At 40.6% G+C, this 19,550-nt stretch overlaps 1 protein-coding gene and 1 pseudogene across 5 annotated transcripts in view; one reads left to right on the forward strand and one right to left on the reverse strand.

The window, feature by feature from the left end:
• Positions 1-19,550, forward strand: part of Opcml (opioid binding protein/cell adhesion molecule like) — a 514,267-nt gene that overhangs the window by 200,255 nt on the left and 294,462 nt on the right. The window lies entirely within an intron of this gene.
• LOC116073188 lies at positions 6,104-7,681 on the reverse strand (annotated as a pseudogene). The gene has a single exon (XR_004111709.1). The product of XR_004111709.1 is annotated as a 14-3-3 protein theta pseudogene (transcript).

Raw genomic sequence — 19,550 nt, forward strand, 5'->3', positions numbered from 1 at the left:
CTCCTCCACCCCTTGCCACCCACACCCCTACTTGATAATGTTGTTAAGCATAGTTACTTGTCAATCCCTACACTCATTTGACGCTTTTGTTCTTTCTCCAATTGCTCTTCCTAGATGATCCTGCCTGAAATTCTATAATTTAACTGTCTACTCATTTGCAGGAACCAGTTCAAAAGTCATGGTTTTTGGGAACTTTTGCCTTATCCCGTGTCAGGGTTAGATGACCTTTGATGTGCTAACATTCTTTGACTGTCTCATGTATAACATGGAGATGCACAAGCTTGCCACTGCCTCACAGGGTCTCCAGGATATGTGGTTGAATTAAATAAATGTGTTAATTATAGTGATGCGTACATCTATATAAATAACTCATCTTTTCTTCATAAACTGGCTTATATTTTATCATTTATGAAGCACTGAACTGGTACATTTCTCTGAGTTTTGTCAGATAACCAATATTTTAGGTATTTAGACTAAAATTTACTTGGGTTCGACTTACCATCAGATTTATTAGGAAAGTTGACCCTTCTAGCAATTATTAAGAGTCCTTTAAATTCATTTACTACTAGACAAGAGTGACTATTTAAATTTAAATGTAAATTGATTAAAATATTTACATGTGTTTCTGGGACTCAGTAAGAACTTGTGGTCACCCTAAAGGAAAACCCCAATTGTGGGTGCTTTGTTACTACAGGGGACAGCATAGCTCTAGGTTAAAATAACAGTAACAGCAACACTCAGATATGTAACAAAAAAACATACCTGTTAATCTTCCATCCAAGTCTCAGCTTGACCTGAGCTGATCTTTCAGATTTTACCCTTTTAAGTTGGCCAGATGCATATCACCAGTTCCAAGTTAAGTCTGTAAATGTGCACTTCGTATGATGTTATTGGTCAGTTAATAACCAGCTTTAGGCCTGAAGTCTCTTGGATGCCAGCCAGCTCAGGTCTTAGAGGCTAGTTCTTGGAGCTCCTCTTTCCTGGCCGGATTTTGGTACTTGTTGGACATTTCTTTTTGCATGCATTTTGGATGAGCCTGGTTACGAATAAAAGACATTTACACTTGAACTGAGTAAGCATTCTCACTTGCCATAGTCCAGGTACCAGATCAGCTCTGTTCTACTGAGAGTCTTCTCTGTGACCATAGTCACTCAGGTGACCTTCTAGATGCGAATTGAGTTTCTCTGCTACCAAAATTACATTTAACAGAAAAGAACATCAGAGAGAGACAGAGATAGAAATTTGTATATGAGACTTATTAGAGTGAGTTGTTGGTTATGGTCTGACTAGTCTAATAATGGCTGTCTTCTGATGGAAAATCTAGTAATACACTAGGGGCTAAGTCCACAGGACTGATGTCTCAGTTGCTCTTCAGTAAACTCTAAATCCTGAAGAAGTAGGCACTAATGCCAGTGAAAGAAGGAACTTGCGAGAGTGAGGGCAAGCAGGCAAAGAACCAGCTTTTCCTTCTTCCATGTCATTTAAATAATATACCAGTAGAAGGCGTGGCCCAGTTAAAGGTGGATTTTCCCACCTCCAAAGATCTGGATTTAGGGCGGGTCTTTCAACTTCATAGGATTTAATCAAGAAAAGTCCCTCACAGGTGTACCCAGCTGCTTGGGATTTAGTTAATTCCAGATATAGTCAAGTTGACAACCAAGAATAGGCATCAAAGTAACTTAGAAAGTCTCTCCTGAAAAAGTGTATTTTATACACTACAAGAACTTTTGTTATCACTAGGAGTTGCGCTTCTGTCTTCTAATCTTCTCTGGGGAGCATGAGAGCTGGGTACCTTCTTCAATTTGCACTCAATGGTAGTTGACTGCACTTGTAAGCATTTGAATGTAAGTCGTGTGCACTAATAATTTAATATCATCCACCATCCTCAGCTTTATAACTTTTTTCTTTATCCGACTAGATCATGACAGTGGCAGAAATGACATAGCTTTCATGGCAGGCTGAATGAAACCAGAAACTGATACTTTGCTAGGACATAATTTGGAAGAATAGCGTAACCCATCTCAACTTCATTTTTAAATAGTATCCATAATCTCTGCTCATCAGAGTTATCAAAAGAATTAAATGTGGGTTGACTGTACATAGCAAGAGTATTATTTAATTAATTCAACAAATATTTAGCAAGCAATGACTTGATGTCTAGTTCTACTCATTCAAGGCACTTTGTTTACAGTAGACAGAGGTCACACCCCTGTTATTAGGGATCTACATTCAAGTGAGGAGGAGGCTTCAAAATACAAGCAAATCCCTTATGGGCTTAAGAATGCTAGAAAATAGTCATTAGCCCTAGTAACTATTGATGTGATTACTGTTTCAGAGGTTGTTTTGTGGTCCCTTCTGCTAGTATCTCTCCTATTTCTCCAGACCAGGAGTTTGTTCCTTGTAGCTCTAAAAGCCAGACAATACTTTATACAGATTTCAGAGCATCAGATTGCCCTTCAAGCTGGCATTACTCCACTTAAAAGAGAGGTCAGGTATAGAGAAGGAATGATTTATGTGACTTCTGCCAACAAGTAAGACACTCTCTGCATATTCTCCAGTAAGTCACAATTCTTTTCTGCCAGAGGTTCAGGGTACCTGGCTGAGGTAAATAGGTATGCAGCACATTCCTGGTGGGTTGGCTGTATCCACACAGGCATTTCAAGGGACCCTTAACAGTTTAGGAAGGGGTCATACATGGGCCTGTCCCAACAATTCCCTGTAAGTTAAGTATGCATGCTAATCTTGAAGGGTCCTGCTGAGATGTATGCAAAATCCATTCATTCTCCCTCACTCCAGCATCATCAAGGACCAGCTCTGGTTCTCTCTACTGTCAGAGAGGTCATTGCAGACATTGTAAAATGCAGATGTTGAGCTGGGCAGTGGTGGCACATGCTTTTAATCCAAGCACTTGGTAGGCAGAGACAGGCAGATTTCTGAGTTAGGGCCAGCTTGTTCTACAGAATGAGTTCCAGGACAACTAAGGTTACAAAGAGAAACTTTGTTTCAAAAACAGAACAAAACAAGACAAACAAACTAACAAAATAGCACAACAAACAAACAACAACAAATACCCCAATGCTGAGGACTTATTTTGCAGCCACTAAATTGTAATTTCTTACTCTGCATTAAAATGCCTTCAAAGATGCTTAGACTGTGCACAGCATTACACAGCTGAGGTTAATGTGGATAAGATATGTTCTAGAGGCTGCAGGTGATACTAGACATCAGGTCCTCCCATGACAAAGACTCTCAGTACCCAGGAAAAACCTGGCTATCCTCTTCTGAGGAATAGTGTCTGGCACACAGGAGGGTAGGGTTTGCTGAATTAGTGATCAGATAAGTAATGGAAGTGATAGGCCTAGGTGAGAGCTGGATTGTTGGTGGCAAACATTGGAGCTTCACTCAGAACCCCATGTTTTGTAGTCCACTTGCCAAGCTAGTTAGGTGACTCTAAGAGAGTGACCTTGACCCCTTTGGGATACATTCCTTTCCTTGGAAAAGGAACTCTCCTTAATACCCATGTTGCAGGGATGAGGAGAGGTTGGTGTCTGTGCATGTGTCATGGTTGGTGACAGTGTCTGGTTTACAGTGAGTTCTAATCAGTATTAGCAATTAGCATGGTGAGGCCTAGTGATGAATGTGAGCTTTGTGCTAGGGGCTTCAAAAGCATTTCAGATTGCTGGGCTCACTCTGCAAGGGCTCAGTGTAGACCCTGTACCTAGGGCACAAGAAAATGAACATAGAATCCCTTTATGCTGAGAAAGAAGAGGAGGAGATAGAGAGGGAGAAGGGTAGGATGAAAGGTACACCAGGCATGAGGCCCTGTCCTTTACTTCTGCCAATGAACTTTAACTTAAGGAATAAGAAATGGCCCAAAATGCCCCTGTCTATCTATCTATCTATCTATCTATCTATCTATCTATCTATCTATCTATCATCTATCTATCTATCTATCTATCTATCTATCTATCTATCTATCTATCTTTCATAAAGACATCTACATCCTTAGTCTCTTCCTGCTCTTTCATGGTCCTTCTTCTAGCTACAGCAGGACTTTATCTAGCCATCAGTTTGCCAGCCCCACCTACACCCAAATCACTGAAGCACTTATTCAGCACAGAGAGAGGAATCTGTTCAGCATTTCCTCCATAGCTGGAAAGAATCTTACAGGTCACATGCTTAGACTAAAACTTCAGAATTACAATTGCACCACTATATTATTTTTTTTAATGGAACTTAATGTTTGCCTCAAGTTTTCATCCTGCCTGGCAGCTAAAATATATTCCATCAATTCAGAACATACAGGGTCACACAGGCGATTTATCTCCACCCTTCTGGCTTTCTCTTTTGGTGTTACAGAGTTTGCTTTTTATCTCACCCTAGCCTGGCTGTAATCTCTTGATGTATCTTATGCTGCTGTGGTCTTGAGTACTTGACCCAAAATGTCCTTGAGACACTTAAAGGATTCCTGTAGTTCCCTGGCACAGGCACTTAAATGTCAGAATACTGCAATAGCCCTCCAGGGATGCATCCTGCCTTCCATACCTCCCATGTGTCCATCTCTGAAGGGCAACTCATAGCCTGAAAACTGACTTTCCATTTGCTATATGCCCCCTTCACCCCTACTTCTTCTGGGAATGGGATTCTTACCTCAGGAGCTGAGGGAAAAGAGGGGACACTCCTCCTTCTAGAATAGATGGATATAAAATCTGCTTTAGAATCTCTATGCCTAAGGATCAAGGTAGTGATTTCCTTTGCATTTCTGCTGTTAACAATGCCTGGAGGCCAGGCATCTGCAGCCTCAAGAAAGGGGATAAGGACAGATAAGAAGGGAGAAGGGAAATGAAAGTAGCTGGATTTAATCAGAAATGAAATTAAGGATAAATATTCCCAATATTCTGCCACACCTTTCAAGGTAAAACTGCCCCTGGAATGGTTGAGTGTTTGTTACATGACAGCTTGTGCTAAGTGTTGTGTTCATAATTGGCTCTTCTATTTTCACAGTCGTCTTAAGAGGCACAAAGTATTACTAAGGGGCTTAGGAAGTGTAATTAACTTTCTTGCATTATACAGTAGTCAGTGACAGAGCCTGGATCCTACTCCAACCAGCTTGGCTAGAAGCCCATGCTTTTAACTGCTCTGTTCTCATGACTCTCCTCACATGATAAGTACAGGAACACAAGACAAAACCAAGCAGACACACATTTTCAAAAGCTTAAATTGGCTATTAATGTATAAACTTGGTAAGTAAATGCATATTGTTAATAACTGTGGACATTCTCTGTGTAAAGGCTCGCTTCACTCTCAATACAAGAGTCAGTTACCAAAAAAAAAAAAAAAAAAAAAAAAAAAAGAGTCAGTTATCTACATCTTTGTTCTGTTTCCTCAGTAGATCTGTATATCAGGTTTGAAAAAGAAACGAGGACATGACTGCTCCAAGGTATTGGGGGAAGAGAAGGTTTTACTTTGGGTATGTGGGAGAGAACAGCCAGAAGCACTAGAAGGGTCCAGAGTGGGGGAGAGAAAATAGCAGATCTAACCTGGCCAGCAGACTCAACCAGGCTGTGAATGGAGACAGTGAAGGAGAGAGGGAGGAAGACCGAGTGTTCCAAGAGAGTGTGTGACTGAAACAGTAGGGTTATACTGGGAGAAGAAGCTGGGGTAGGGAAGCAAAGGTTCTGGGCTAGGTGAGCTTGGAGGCCAAGCAGACAGTTTGGTGTGCTAATAGGCACCACAGTTAGCCATCTATCCTGGGTTTCTTCAAGACTGAACAAGGTTCTCTTCAGATAATATATATGGTCAGGTCCTCTCTTGTTTTAGAATGGTCCATTCTCTGTGACTTCATGGAGGTATCTCTGGAATACCATTTCTGAAGCAGCTTGAAGCATTTCCACCCATCTCTCAGTAGATCCTTGATACCTTCTCATGGAACTGTGGGCGATCCAAAACATGAGGTGAAACCTTCATGGATAGAGGTTAAAGTAAGGTTGCACAAGACAGAGCTATCTAACTGAACTAATTTCATCCCCCTCCCTTTATCCCTCCCTTCTCTCTCATCCTCTCTGTCATTTTATTTTATTTTTTTATTTTTTATTTTTGGAGGTGTAAGTGAATTTTTATTGGGAAGGAAGTTGTCAACTTAAACAGCAGCAAATGAAGAATGCATAAGGAAACTCCCTGTTGTCACAAACAGATGTAACCTCCAGAATATGTGACACAGGAGACATTTCAATCTGTGACCCCAAGCCTGGATGCATTAAGCACTTTCCCATTCAATCTAACACTTCTGGATTCCTAAAAAGGAATTTATAATAAGAGCATGGAAAAGTCACTTCTGAAAGGAAACCCCCAAGAAGGTTCAGAAAAGGAATGTAGAAATCAAGAAGTTACTGTTACAATTACTTTAAATTGTAATGCACTACATTTCCATATCTTCACAGTAATACAAAACACAGTCTCTCGCAGAACTGGTTCAGATTACTTAAATACCAACTGTGCTGTCAGTCCTCTACCCAGTGTCTGGAAGTTACTCGTGGTTATATGAAATGAAGCTATTGATACTTTTCTACAGCCGTAACTGCACACCAGGAAGGTGGAGACAACACAAACCAAGGGATGGAGTTTTCCCAAAAGCTGTAGTGTGAAAAGACTATAAACAGTTGATCCCATACACATGAATGGGCTTCCTTGCTAGAGGAAATCCAAGTGGAATAAGGAATGGAGATGTAAAAAGGTGTTCTTGAGGGGAAAGAGGTTGGTGCCCTGGATGCCTTTAGTTTTCGGCCCCCTCCGCTGTATCACATTCTTCTCCTGCACTGTCTGATGTCCATAATGTTAAGTTGTCTCTAAGCAACTGCATGATCAGGGTGCTGTCTTTGTAGGAGTCTTCGTTCAGTGTATCAGGCTCTGCGATGGCCTCATCAAAAGCCGTTTTAGCCAGTGTGCAGGCAAGCTCTGGATTATTAAGGATCTCATAGTAAAATACAGAAAAGTTAAGAGCCAGCCCCAGGCGGATTGGATGCGTAGGTTGCTTCTCTTTCTTGCTTATATCAAATGCCTCTTGGTAGGCTCCTTGGGAATTTTCTATTGTTTGTTTTTGATCATCACCACAAGCTACTTCAGCAAGATACCGGAAATAATCTCCCTTCATTTTCAGATAGAAGACCTTACTCTCTGGATTAGTTGCATTGGCTATTAGATACTTATCCAACAATTCCAGGACCGTGGTGCAGATGGACGTCAGCTCTGACTCCACTTTCTCCTGATAGTCTTTGATCAGCTGCAACTTCTTGTCGGAGGTGTCGGTCTTGTGCTCGATCGGCTCGAGATGACCCTCTAGGCGGACCTGCGGCCCCCGACCACGTTCTTGTAGGCCACCGACAGCAAGTTGCGCTCCTCGTTGTACAGCTTGGCGCCCTGCTCCGTCACGGCTTTCATGCAGGTGGCCATGTCGTCGTAGCGCTCGGCATGCTCGGCCAGTTTAGCCTTCTGGATCAGCTTGGTCTTCTCCATGGCGAGCGAGGGCGAGCGCCTAGCCGGATCCGGAATCCTTCTTCTAGTCTCCACGGCCGCGACCTGAGTCCTCTCTGTCATTTTAGATTAACATACTGTTTTGTTCAGCTCTGGCATTTGAAAAAAAAATATGTTTCCTTTCTTTCTAAAAATAAACCTTCGAAAATAGATATGCCATGGACAATGAAAGAACGTACAGTCTCTTTTGCGGTCAACATATAAATATTCCCACTTTAAAACATAAAGACAATCAACCAGCTTCCAGCACTTACCTCTTTGGTTAGCCTTCCCCTCCACTTCTACCCACCTTCCTTGGCTTCTGCATGTGCTGAGAGCCCAGGCTGTTTATGCTCCCTTCTTCTTCCACAGTTACCACTGAGTGAGCCTTGATGACACCCCTCCAGGGCACCTACTTACACTTGCTGTGGGCTGAGGTGCCTATTGAACATATCAAAGGGGACTCTGAGTGCAAAGTTCTCTTTGCCTCTCTCAGTCCTTACCTGTGGCAGGGCTCTTCTGGCTGGCATACTTCACCTTCCCTCCTCAAATTTCTCCAGTCCAGGGGATGAGCTGCCCTTCCCCCAGCCTCTCTTCTCTATATTATTCAACATTTTGATTACTGGTCCTCTTTTGGACCTTCTAGGCTTCCTGGCTGCTGCACTTGTTTTTCCTTTCTCCCTTCTCCTCCTCCCTCTTTTCACATATCTCAGAATCATACTCACTCTAGATTCTCTCAGAGTTCCTGTCCTCTGGCTGTGTCTCTCTTTTATCTATGATAAACTTTCTCCTTCACCATACCCAGGAGCAATCATGTCCCTTTTTTTATTTCCTATTTTCATCTATCTGTTGCCAAATCCTTTCCTCTTTCTTTCCTTCTTTCCTTCTTCCTTCCTTTCTTCCTTCCTTTCTTTCTTCCTTCCTTCCTTTCTTTCTTCCTTTCTTTCTTTTATCTCTTTCTCCATCCAGCTACTTTGCATGCCTCTTTCGAAAAGGACTCTTTGTCAGGCATCTGTCCAGCATGCTCCAAGAGGCCATCTCTTTGCCTGTCATTCCCTTAGTAGACTGTTCCTTTGCACACCATCAAACATTTGCATTGGTGATTCCTGTTCTCTTGTCTTGTTTTCATCTAGCTGAGTCAGGACACATAGAGGTCCCAGCTTTTATAATGACTTCCCAGTCTCCCAGCAGGTTTAAAGATACCTCATTCATGGCATTGGGTGCAGACATATCACACTAAGTGCCTCACAGACACAGGCTCTCTCTACTATACTGTGACCTCCTGAAGAATTCTTATCATTGTGTCTACAGGGCAGATAAGACTCTGGTATTAATGGGAATGAATAAATGAATGAATGAATGAATGAATGATAGAAAAGTGAAATTATAGATTACAAAGCATCCATTAGAATGGGCAAACTTCCTGAAAAGAAACACAGTTCACATGAAGGGTTTAGAACTTCAGTTTTATTTGAATGGCTTCTGGTCAAATTATCTGAGACCATTTTAATTTATTTATCTAGAATTGTGTTGTTATTTGGTCTCACTCTATAATTCTTTAGGTGAAGCTATTAGAAAAGACTGACAGGCATGTGTTGAATTGTGGTTATTTAAAAAATGTCTACATATACAATGTAACATCATTATTGTGTGACATTTAAGGAGAATATTATAAATAGGTCACCATTGACTATGCTGTATCTCCAGCTAATTTTCTTGCCAGTTATCTCAATAATTGGATCCTGGGCCAGTCTTTAACAGAAGGAGACTTGACAATAAAATGGATATTTAGAAACTGTCTCTCCATAATTCTATCTGGAATAAGTCCTTGGTAAATAGTGAGCCAATTAGAGGCAGATGTGCTGGTGAGGTTTTAAAAGACATACCGATGAACATGCAAAGACTTTTAAATGCCTGGGTTCAACAGGAACTTTGATGTAACTATCTCATTTGGAGAAATCTAGTCTTTTTAATTGCAAGGAGATTCTAAAAACTTTAGGGCAATAGATAGAGGAGTGTGGAATCCACAAAGAATGATCATCATTTTGGGGCACAAGGTAAAAGTTGAGAACCCACTACCCACAAGAATAGTCAGAGCTCCCTTCAAGGGAAGGATGGCCCAGGCAGGCTGGCTGGTGGCTCCGTTTCATATTTCAACTATGTATATGACTCAGGACTTGATCTTCTGTCCCTATAAAATGTGAACTGATCAATGTTTCTCTCATAGGCTAGATCCCCTAGAAGTTGGCATATAAAATGTAGAACACTGAGGAATTGATATTTATTCACTCTGTAAAGTGATTTCTGTTCTGTGATATACATCTTCACTCTGAGCTGTGCCTTGACTTTGGTACATACAAGGAAAAGAGAGAGGCATAAAGCTAGATGGTCTGATAGTTTCAGTGTCTTTACCACATTAGGCATTTCATGGATTCATCCCAGACCTTTCTAGAAGTATATATGACAGGGAAAATGACCATTCCAGGGTAGAGCTTGTCCTCCTTTAAGAGAGCTCATCTGTATATTAGCCAGGAGAACCAGGACCCTGTTTCTTCAATACCATCTGGTGATGTTGGAAGAGGGCCCTGACAGACCTTTGTTAGAAGGAGACAACATTTTCAGCATTTTATTAGCATTCGAGCTGATTTCTGAGCAGGTGACTCACTCTCTGCCCCTTCTGGACTCTCCATGGGTAGACTTGGAGGTGGGATGTGTATTTATTTGTGGGCTGAAGGTCTGAGAAGGAAACGACCAGGAGGAAGGGAGCAGGAGCGTATGTTCTCTCAGCTGCCCTTCTGGATCCTCTTACGATGGAAGTGTGGCAGAGCATGCAAGCAATACTTCTGTTTGTAGCTCTGCCATATTATTATTTTTATAGTAACAATAATAATGTAGGAGCAACCTCATTGTAGCTATGAAAACTGACCCCTTATATTTGGACCTGTGGCATGTGACCTCTGGTTACTGTCTCATTCTCTCAAACAGCTGCAAATTACAGAGGTCAAGCTGTTACTGTGCCTTCTCCAATACCATCCAAAGCAAACCTACAAGCAAACCCTTTGCCAGAATTCATGGCTTCACAGCACATGGGCAATGGTCTAATTCTCTGTCTTACTCAAAAGCCTTCTGTTCTTCCAAAGGAGAATGACACTACCTCTGACTGAACAGAAAAGTGTATGATAGAGATCTTCCCAGCCCCTTGTTCAGGCCAGGTGCACACCAGAGCCTTATCAGGAGCTACCAGTTAGGGTCCTGTCTGGAGTTGTGCTCTAGGGACCTCTAATTTCTCCACCAAATTGCCTGTCTTAGGAAGAAGTTTAGTACTACAGAGCCAGAAGTAGGAGTCTTGGCTTTGCACTTCCTCCCACAGTGTGCAAGGAGTCTGAGCCATATGTCCAGATGGTCATCTTCCCAGAACAGTGAAAACAGGATATTTTTGGTCTGGTAGATGATTTCCTTTTCACTAAGACTCTACCCTCTTCATATGCTATCACCCTTCTTGCCAGTTGGTATAGAATAAGCCCTGGGTTAAGGCAAATAAATAAGAACCCAGGAGTTTTGCTTACTAAACTTGTTCTCATGTGGGTCCCACTAGCTGTCATGCACAGTGAGGTCATTAGTATCCTAGGCATTCAGGAACATAGGAATCTTCAGACCATTTAGGTGGATCATCTGATTGCCACATGAGAGAGTTCCATCCAGGTATGCCACCAGGGTTGTTTGAAAAGGAGCTAGTGGAGTGGGGTGACATAAATTTACTAGTGAGGGATTATGTTCTCTCAGATGCCTCATTTAAAGGATTTTTCTCTCATCAGGAAGATGCATCAATGTGCAAGAATTAAAAGCATCCCCTATAGGGCTTCAGAATTTATAATATGCTGTAATTTACTTTATATGTCTAATAGTAAACTTGAAACCTAATTTAGCTCTTTACTTTATAATAAAAAAAGTTTGAAAATGCTATTCTCAATCATAAAAGAATTCACCCCAATTTTAAAAGTTGTAGATATTATAACATAAGCCCACATATAGTACTAGGAATTATAATAAACAAAATTGTGGCTATTCTACTACCCATAGGAAAGTGGGGTCTTCTTAAGTGGCAGAGGCAGAGGACCAAGCCACATCCAGAGGAAGTGGGTGAAGGGGTATATGTGGCAAAGAGCAATGGTGCCTCAAAGTTCACAAACACACTCTTCCAATAAATTTGAGTGAACTCTGTCAGTAGTTCACAACCTTCTTAATGCTACAATTCTTTAATACAATTTCTCATGTTGTGGTGACCCTCAACCATAAAATTATTTTGTTGCTACTTTGTAACTATAATTTCACTACTATTATGAATCATAGTGAATATATATGTTATGCAGGATATCTGATATGTGGTCTTCAAAGAGGTTGTAGCCTACAGGTTGAGAACCATTGCTGTATAGCATGTCATGCTAATGCTATGATAGAAAGATTCTTCTCAAGAAAAGCAATCCCTCTGATAAAGACACAGGTAATTTCTTGCTTGACTTTAGGCCTTCTGCTTCATTTCTGGATGGAGAGAGCATTTCACCCACTATCCAGAGGATGATCTCAGAAGCTCATTGCATTGAGCATTCTCTACCTTCCTCTGCTGCCTGCAACTTCAATCTAATCCACCCTTCATCACTATGGGTCCTCTGAGAACCTTCAAGTTCTTTCTATCTTTTCCTATAGTCACCTACTTAAACTTTGCTGACCTTGCTGCCTTCTTCCTTTGTTTATATCCCTTGCTTCCCTAGCCTCTTCTCAGAACAAACATCCACAGTCAGACTTATCTAGTCACTTGCATTTCCTCACACTCAGTTTTTCTTGTAGTGAAGAACACAGTACTGAGAACTGTGTGTGATATGCTACCAAGTCACAAATCTTATTCTGGATCATGAAATTGTTAACTTTGTATCCAAAGAGGGGAAAACTTTCTGTTCTGTACAGCTGTGGCTTCAGGGAATGTATAGATTAATAATAAGTGGTATGTCTACCATGGGCTGTACATCAAGGTCAGTTTTGTAGACTTGGCTAACTTTAGGAAAGGAAAAACAATTTGACATGTGTTGGCTCATGGGTCTGTCAACAATGAACAGACCCATGGTTCCATGATGGTGTCCTTGGCACTCGAAACTATTAATAGTAATATGATTGTATTTATTTTGTAAATGTTATCATTTATAAAGCACTGTTTGTCATAATGACAAGATATATATCCAAATCATCCCAAATGTCTTAGTTTTCAGCTATGTGCTCATGACTAGAGCATATAGATCCTTTTCAGATATTTATTAACTAAAAATTATTCTTTCTGTGAATTATTTTCATGCCACATATTCATTTTTCTATTGAGATAGATTAAGACTATTTATAAGAAAACATTTTCCTTTTATTCTTCTTCAGGGGCACTTTAAATGTTTGTACAAAGGACTAAGGTGATCATGACCAGCATTAGCTGATGACAGGTCCTTAATCATTGACCATTTAATTTTACCTCTACCTGAAAATGCATCTTAAAAATAGAGAATTAAACTATAGAGACTTTTTTATATAAAACTTATGTCAGGTATTATGAAATAGTATGTATTAAATGTATATGAAATAGGAAAAGTGCATATTTCATAAAAAGATTTTATTAAATTATATCTCCCAGAAATAATTACCTTGAATTACATTTCTGATAAAATTTTATATACATCTAATTATTACTAGGTTCTTTTCCAGGGAATTGTAGTTGTTGTGAGGACCATGATATGATTGGACAGATGGATGGATGAATAGATAGATAGATAGATAGATAGAGAGAGAGAGAGAGAGAGAGAGAGAGAGAGAGATAGGATATAACTATTGTTGATAGATACATAGAAGATTAGGTTAGCTGAAAAATGATAAATGCATGACAAAGAGAGAGACAGACTGATGGTCAGGAGATGGATGGTGATAGATAATTGATAGCTAATGGAATTAGATAAGATCGGCAATAGGTAGATGGTTAATAGATGGTTGAAATAGATACTACAAACATGTATAGATAATAGATAGATGAACAGGTGACAGACAACAGATAGATATTCTTTTCTAGTATTGTAACTGGGGCTGTCTTTATTGGACACAGGTCCCCTCATCTGAATTTTATTTCCTGAACAATGCTCAACTTCTGGTATTAGTTCAACTATGATTTGAAGGGAGGGACAAGGACATGGCTGAATTGATTTTAAGGACCATAGTGTCATCATTAACTATTTGATGCAGGGGTAGTGGGTATTCAAGTGGTGGTGATAGCTAGGCATTATGTGGGAGTGCCTCCTTGCCTGGCCATTTCCTCTCCATTCTCTCTGTCTACCAAAAGATTTTATGTTAGAATCTACCTTGTGGATTGAGTTAATGTCTGCATAGATATTTAAAATATTTATTAACATTGGGTTTCCTTCTAAGAAACATGAATTCGAAAACTCAGCACTATGCCTCTCAAAAAGAACCTTCTATATATTATCAAACATGGTCATCCTGTTTGGATAGATTTGCATGTTTTTCTTGGTTGCTCACACAAACCTGTGTTATGATTCACTTCCCAATCTGACAGATGAGAAAGGGGAAGTGTCTCCCTTAGTTCATTTAGCTCTGAAGAAGTGCTGTGGACTGGTGGTTGAGGAAGTAATCTCTTCCTCAGCTGTGGAAGCTGGGAATATAAGATGAGGAGCACAGTATTATCCTGTCCTGACAAGGGGTGTCTTCTAGGCTGAACATGATTCAATTCTGTTTGGGTCCTCACCTGGCTAAAAGTAGGACATAAACACAAGTGTTTCTATTTCCTTTTATTGAGGTTCTCCACTCCAGAGACCTAATAACTGCCCCCCAAAAATACATCATTTTATATTGTCACCTAAGGGGTCACCATCTCAATATATAAATTTTAGAAAAGACACAAACACCCAGCCTATAAAGGGAAATTAGCAATGATGTGCAAATTGTTCAGGGTTAACATGGGCAGATGTGGTGATAAAAAAAAAAAAATCAAAGTCTCTCCTTTTCAAAGCCTGTGCTCCTGACACTATGGCTCCTTTTCAATTTATGAACAGCTCACAGGCATGTGTATATTCCCATGAATAATAAGCCTAATCTTTACTATGGAGCCTGTGCTTACTAGCTGCTCAGTGATTACATTCTGCTCAGATCACTGAGGGGGAGAGTCAACTAAGACAGGCCCTGAGTCACCTGCATGTGTTTTGATAAACAGGCCCATTGAGCAAGGGAGGGAGAAGATCCTGTAAGATCTAAAAGTAGGGGAGACTATGTTCCTGTGGAGGGTAGGTTGCTTGCTACCTGCCTCCCTGTTCAGAAGCAGGGAAGATATCCAGGACCCCATCAGGTGTCACTAGGATTCTAGGCAACACAGAAAGGTTTCTGGTCTTCCCTTGTCCCCAGAGTCCTTCTTCCTTTGCGCCATGAGCTGTTTTCTGCTCCATTTCCTCTCAGAGCCCTCAGCTCACCCTCAGAGCTCTCTGTTGTCTTCCCCATCATCCTAGCTGGAATAAAATATAACTGTGTCTGAAAAGTACAGAAATCAAAGCTCCCCTTGGGGATTTTTTTTCCGCTGTATCACCTGTCGAATTGAAAACTGGTGTGTCCTTGAAAAGATATGTATTTCAGGCCGCAGGGGTGCTAATTTGCAAGGCCCATTACTCAAATAAAACATTAAAAAGAGACTTCCCTACGCTGGTGCTCTCAGCCTGTTTCCACTCCAGCATCAACGGTACCAGCGATAGGTTTCCTGTCAAGCTTCAGAGCCCAAAGTCAAGATTTATCAATTGCTATTCTGACTCTAACTTTTGCACTTTCATTATGTCTTGGCATTGTGAACTCAGCCACAGCTATTCCAACTCCATCCAGGCCATTCCTTCTCATGCTTAAAGCTAATGTAAAAGACAAAGTGAGCTTGGAGAATGCCCCCAGGGGTCTGGGATGACCACTCTTCTGTATGACCAGCATCTTATGCAATGAGAATGAAAACCTTGCAGGTGATAACCAGACAGTTAGAAAGGATGCTCAGAGGTGCTCCTAGTACCCCAGGGTAGCCTTACAGTGCTTAGCTTTTCCATGACTCAGATGTTTTTAAACAAAGAGATCTTTATTGGTCCCACCAGCTCAAGAGGAAGATAAAAATTCTGCTGGAAATTCTGTCTTATGTTGTATTTTCATGAAGACTAAATTACATCATATTTATCCTTTTATGCTATGAATTAAATATTTACATATAACATAATTTCATAAACCTTCCCCAAAGTCTATGTAGCATGCTGCTCTGGGGAACATGAAATAAATGAATTAATCACTTCTCTGTCACTGTTTACTTAGGCTGTTTCGGCTGCAGTGTTAATGCTAATTTACCTTGCAGGCCAATTCAGGAAAAGGATCACTTTTATAGGACAAATTCCTTGAAATAGAAGCCCTGAGTCCCTAGCCATGAGTCTTCTAGAATCTTGGTAGCTATTTCCAGTAACTTTCCACAGATGCGGCACACATACAAATGACTTGTTACTTACATGATTCCTATAGACATCAAATGCCAAAAAATTTGGTGAGAAACTTGATCTCTCTGGCTAAGCCCAACTTAGGTACAAAATGTGAGAACTTAACATAGCAAAGAAGGAGAATTTGTGGTAGGATAGGAGATCTGGGGAGATTATTGCACCTTTATGTCTTAGGTCCTCTTCAGTGTTATGAGATATTTTTATACTTTCAAATTAATTAACATATGATATACTTTAGGTCACAGGAAAGTACCCTCAATACTGATAAAGAACATTCATTTTGCAAAAATACTTAGTGCTCTTTGCAGGGGAAGATATTCACCTTGCTGATAAATGGGATGGTTTCCCACCAAACCCTTCCTGGAAACTGAGAAAGGTGATTGCAATTTAGAGCAATTACGGCAAACTATTGCACCTGTAGAACTAGAGGCCATTATCCCGGAATCTTAGATGGATTAATTAATGAATCGGCAAATAAAGCGCATGATGAATTACGAAGCACGATATCATAATAATTTTATGATAAAGCATCTCTGTATGATATTACATTTCAGAATAAAATAGTAAAGAGCTCCTCAACATCTTAAAGGAACGCTTAAGTCTTTCCAGATAGAAGGCAAGAAACAAAGAGAAGAGGGGGCAAAGATGGAGGGGAAAGACATGCCTTTTTATTTTAACAGGAGGAGGACATGTTGGGAGTATAGTGGCCTGGGAGGCAAAGACACACTTTGTTTAATGCTGCACAATGCTACCAGGAAATGACATCAGTCACATCAGAATCAAGAGAAGGTACTTTAAGCGTATTTGGGCCAGCAGGATTTTAAATTCATTTTATAACCTTTTAATTTTGTTTCTTGGTAAACTATGTGTATTCCCCTCTCCTTCACTAGCCTCCAGTTCCCAGTACCTACGCACTACATCAAAACTGGAAACCCTGCAAGAAGGAGGAACTGAAATTGGTTTTCAGTGGGCCCGATTTCATGCTGAGCAGGAAACAGGAGCTCAGAGATGAATTGGAAGGCCACGCTTGTCAGCGAATGAAATGTGATGAACCTCTGAGTTTTATTGACATGCTGCTGCCGAGGAGCTGGCTACAGCTGCAGGAGTGCAGTCTCCTAATCCTGTGTTTTTGGGGTGTGAGTTGGACTCAGGGTATTCTGTTAGAAATGATACATATTTATTAGATGCTAGAGCTTAAAAGAGAGAAAAAATATGTCCAATGTCAGTCACCTTAACAACCAAACCTTTCTTTTATTGAAATAAAGAGACAATTTCACTGTGACAGCTCTGAACGGGAGTTGTGTTAAGTGATGACATTCCTTCTCTCCAGAGAGAAGCCAGGTGCTCCGTTTGGCCACTTGTTGGGGAGGAGAAATGTGGGGAAAAGTGGGATCATGTGTGGAGCATTTTATGGGTTCTAGAAAACCAGTCTGCAGCCCTGAGGATCCTGGAGTCCTGCTAATTATATCCCTCCTCTCTTTAGCCTAGCTGAAATCAGTTGCAAACAACATCTGAGCTCATTTTACTTGGTACATTTTTGTGTGATACGGTTGTACTCCCAAGCCTTTCTTCCTTTCTAGGAATGGCTTCCTGACACTCCCCAATAGACACCAGTCTTCACAAGTGAGAGACTATGAAAGTAAGGTACACTGAGGCAATGTAATGCTTCCAAGTTCCTTCAAATAGGTATAACAACCATAGAGCCAGAGAGAGATGGCGCATACCTAAGGCAGTCTTAATATTTGAACATTGTTACTTATAAACTAGTGTGTGTGGGGGGGAGAGGTGTGTCTGTACTGACAGAGCATGTATAATGTGTTTTGACAGACATACCAGTGACTCCATACAACTGGATCACTGCAATGTCCCTCTCCCAACACTGGTAACAACTCATAATAATTGCATCCCTGCAAATCTTGCAGGGCACTGCTCTGCTCAAGACTACCACAGCAATTTACCACCTATGTTAACCTCATGGAAAAGTCCTGAGGCTTGTATTTTGAACCTTGAAACTTTCAGTTTCCAAATGTGAGAAATGTACAGGCACATGTTCACCTATTTTCAGGAAGAAATGATAATGAAAGGACTAGGAAAAGAAGGAAGGGAATACCCTTTTGCTTGGGAACACATGTTTAGTATATGTGTGGCATATATGTATATATATACATGTGTATGTATATATATATATATATACACATATATATATTACACAGACATAATGTATGTCTCTATAAGCTAAAACATATGCATGCATGCCATCATAAATACATATATCACACAGATACACAGACACACATACTCATATACATACACACACATACACACTCACATATACACACATGCAAGTAGCATATGGTTTAATGATGTACACCAGACATAACTGCCAAGACACTGTCAACTGTCAGCTTTTTAAATCTAGACAGTCTTTCTCTGTGAGCAGGTTTCCCCCGAGGAAAAGAGAACACATCATAAGTAGTCCAAGTGGCCAGTGTGAGTAGCAAAGGCTGGCAACTTACTGTAAGCCTCTTGAGAAGTCTGTACCAAGGATCAGATTTGAACCCTCACATGCAGGCTTTAATTCCCAGTGCTGCAAGTTTCTGGGGAAAGGGAGGGTTGCTTTGCCCTGGATAGTGCTCTCTCATATTCTTGCCATCCAACGTCATTCTTTTTCCTAGGTTCTGCCCATTTATGTTTTTACAGTTATCTGAGATAATTTTGAGTGTTCATGTCATTTTTTTTCTTTTTTCTGAAGACAATGCTTTGAGCATTGCCTGGAGTTGAGATGAAAGAAGGGATGGGTTTCATCTCCTGGAACATGCCATTTTGTTGACTGTCTCTTTGATGCTTCCTTTAACATATCAATTTTAAGTTGTATAGCTGAGCCCTCAACCCCCTCTTAAGCACATATTATGCCTCTGTCTACCTCTCTGTCATCCATGTTGAGCAGGTTAGATTGATCCTGTGACTTAGCCACTTCCATCCCCTTATTCTTTGGTCTCTTCCCGAAATCCAACTATAGGGAAAGCCCCCCTTTTATCATGCTTTGTTCTGAGTCTTTATGCTTCTTCTGAGTCTTCTCATCTGACTTTCTTACTTCTTTGATTCTTTTTAGAGTCACTGCTAACAACATTTGGCAGCTGGAGAAGAGCTTTTGGATACTTTTACCCTTCTCAGCAAGATGCAGACACTCATGGGAAGAGCCCATGTTATCATCTTATTTGTCCTATATGCCATGTGTGTTGTCCATAACATAGTCATTTACTTATTGATTATTTTTTTGAGGAGACTATTCCTTCCTTCAGAAAGTTTATAACAAAATAAAACCCAAGAGCCCTAAAGTATAGTCCTGCCACACATGAACACATTAATTTTTTTCACTAAAGGGAAAGCCACACCAATAACAATGGGGATAGCATGTTGTCTTGGTGTGGAAACAACCCAGATGTCCCTCAACAGAGGAGTGGATACAGAAATTGTGCTACATCTACACAATGG

The sequence above is a fragment of the Mastomys coucha genome, unplaced genomic scaffold (genome assembly GCF_008632895.1).
Source record: "Mastomys coucha isolate ucsf_1 unplaced genomic scaffold, UCSF_Mcou_1 pScaffold23, whole genome shotgun sequence".
Classification (NCBI taxonomy): domain Eukaryota; kingdom Metazoa; phylum Chordata; class Mammalia; order Rodentia; family Muridae; genus Mastomys; species Mastomys coucha.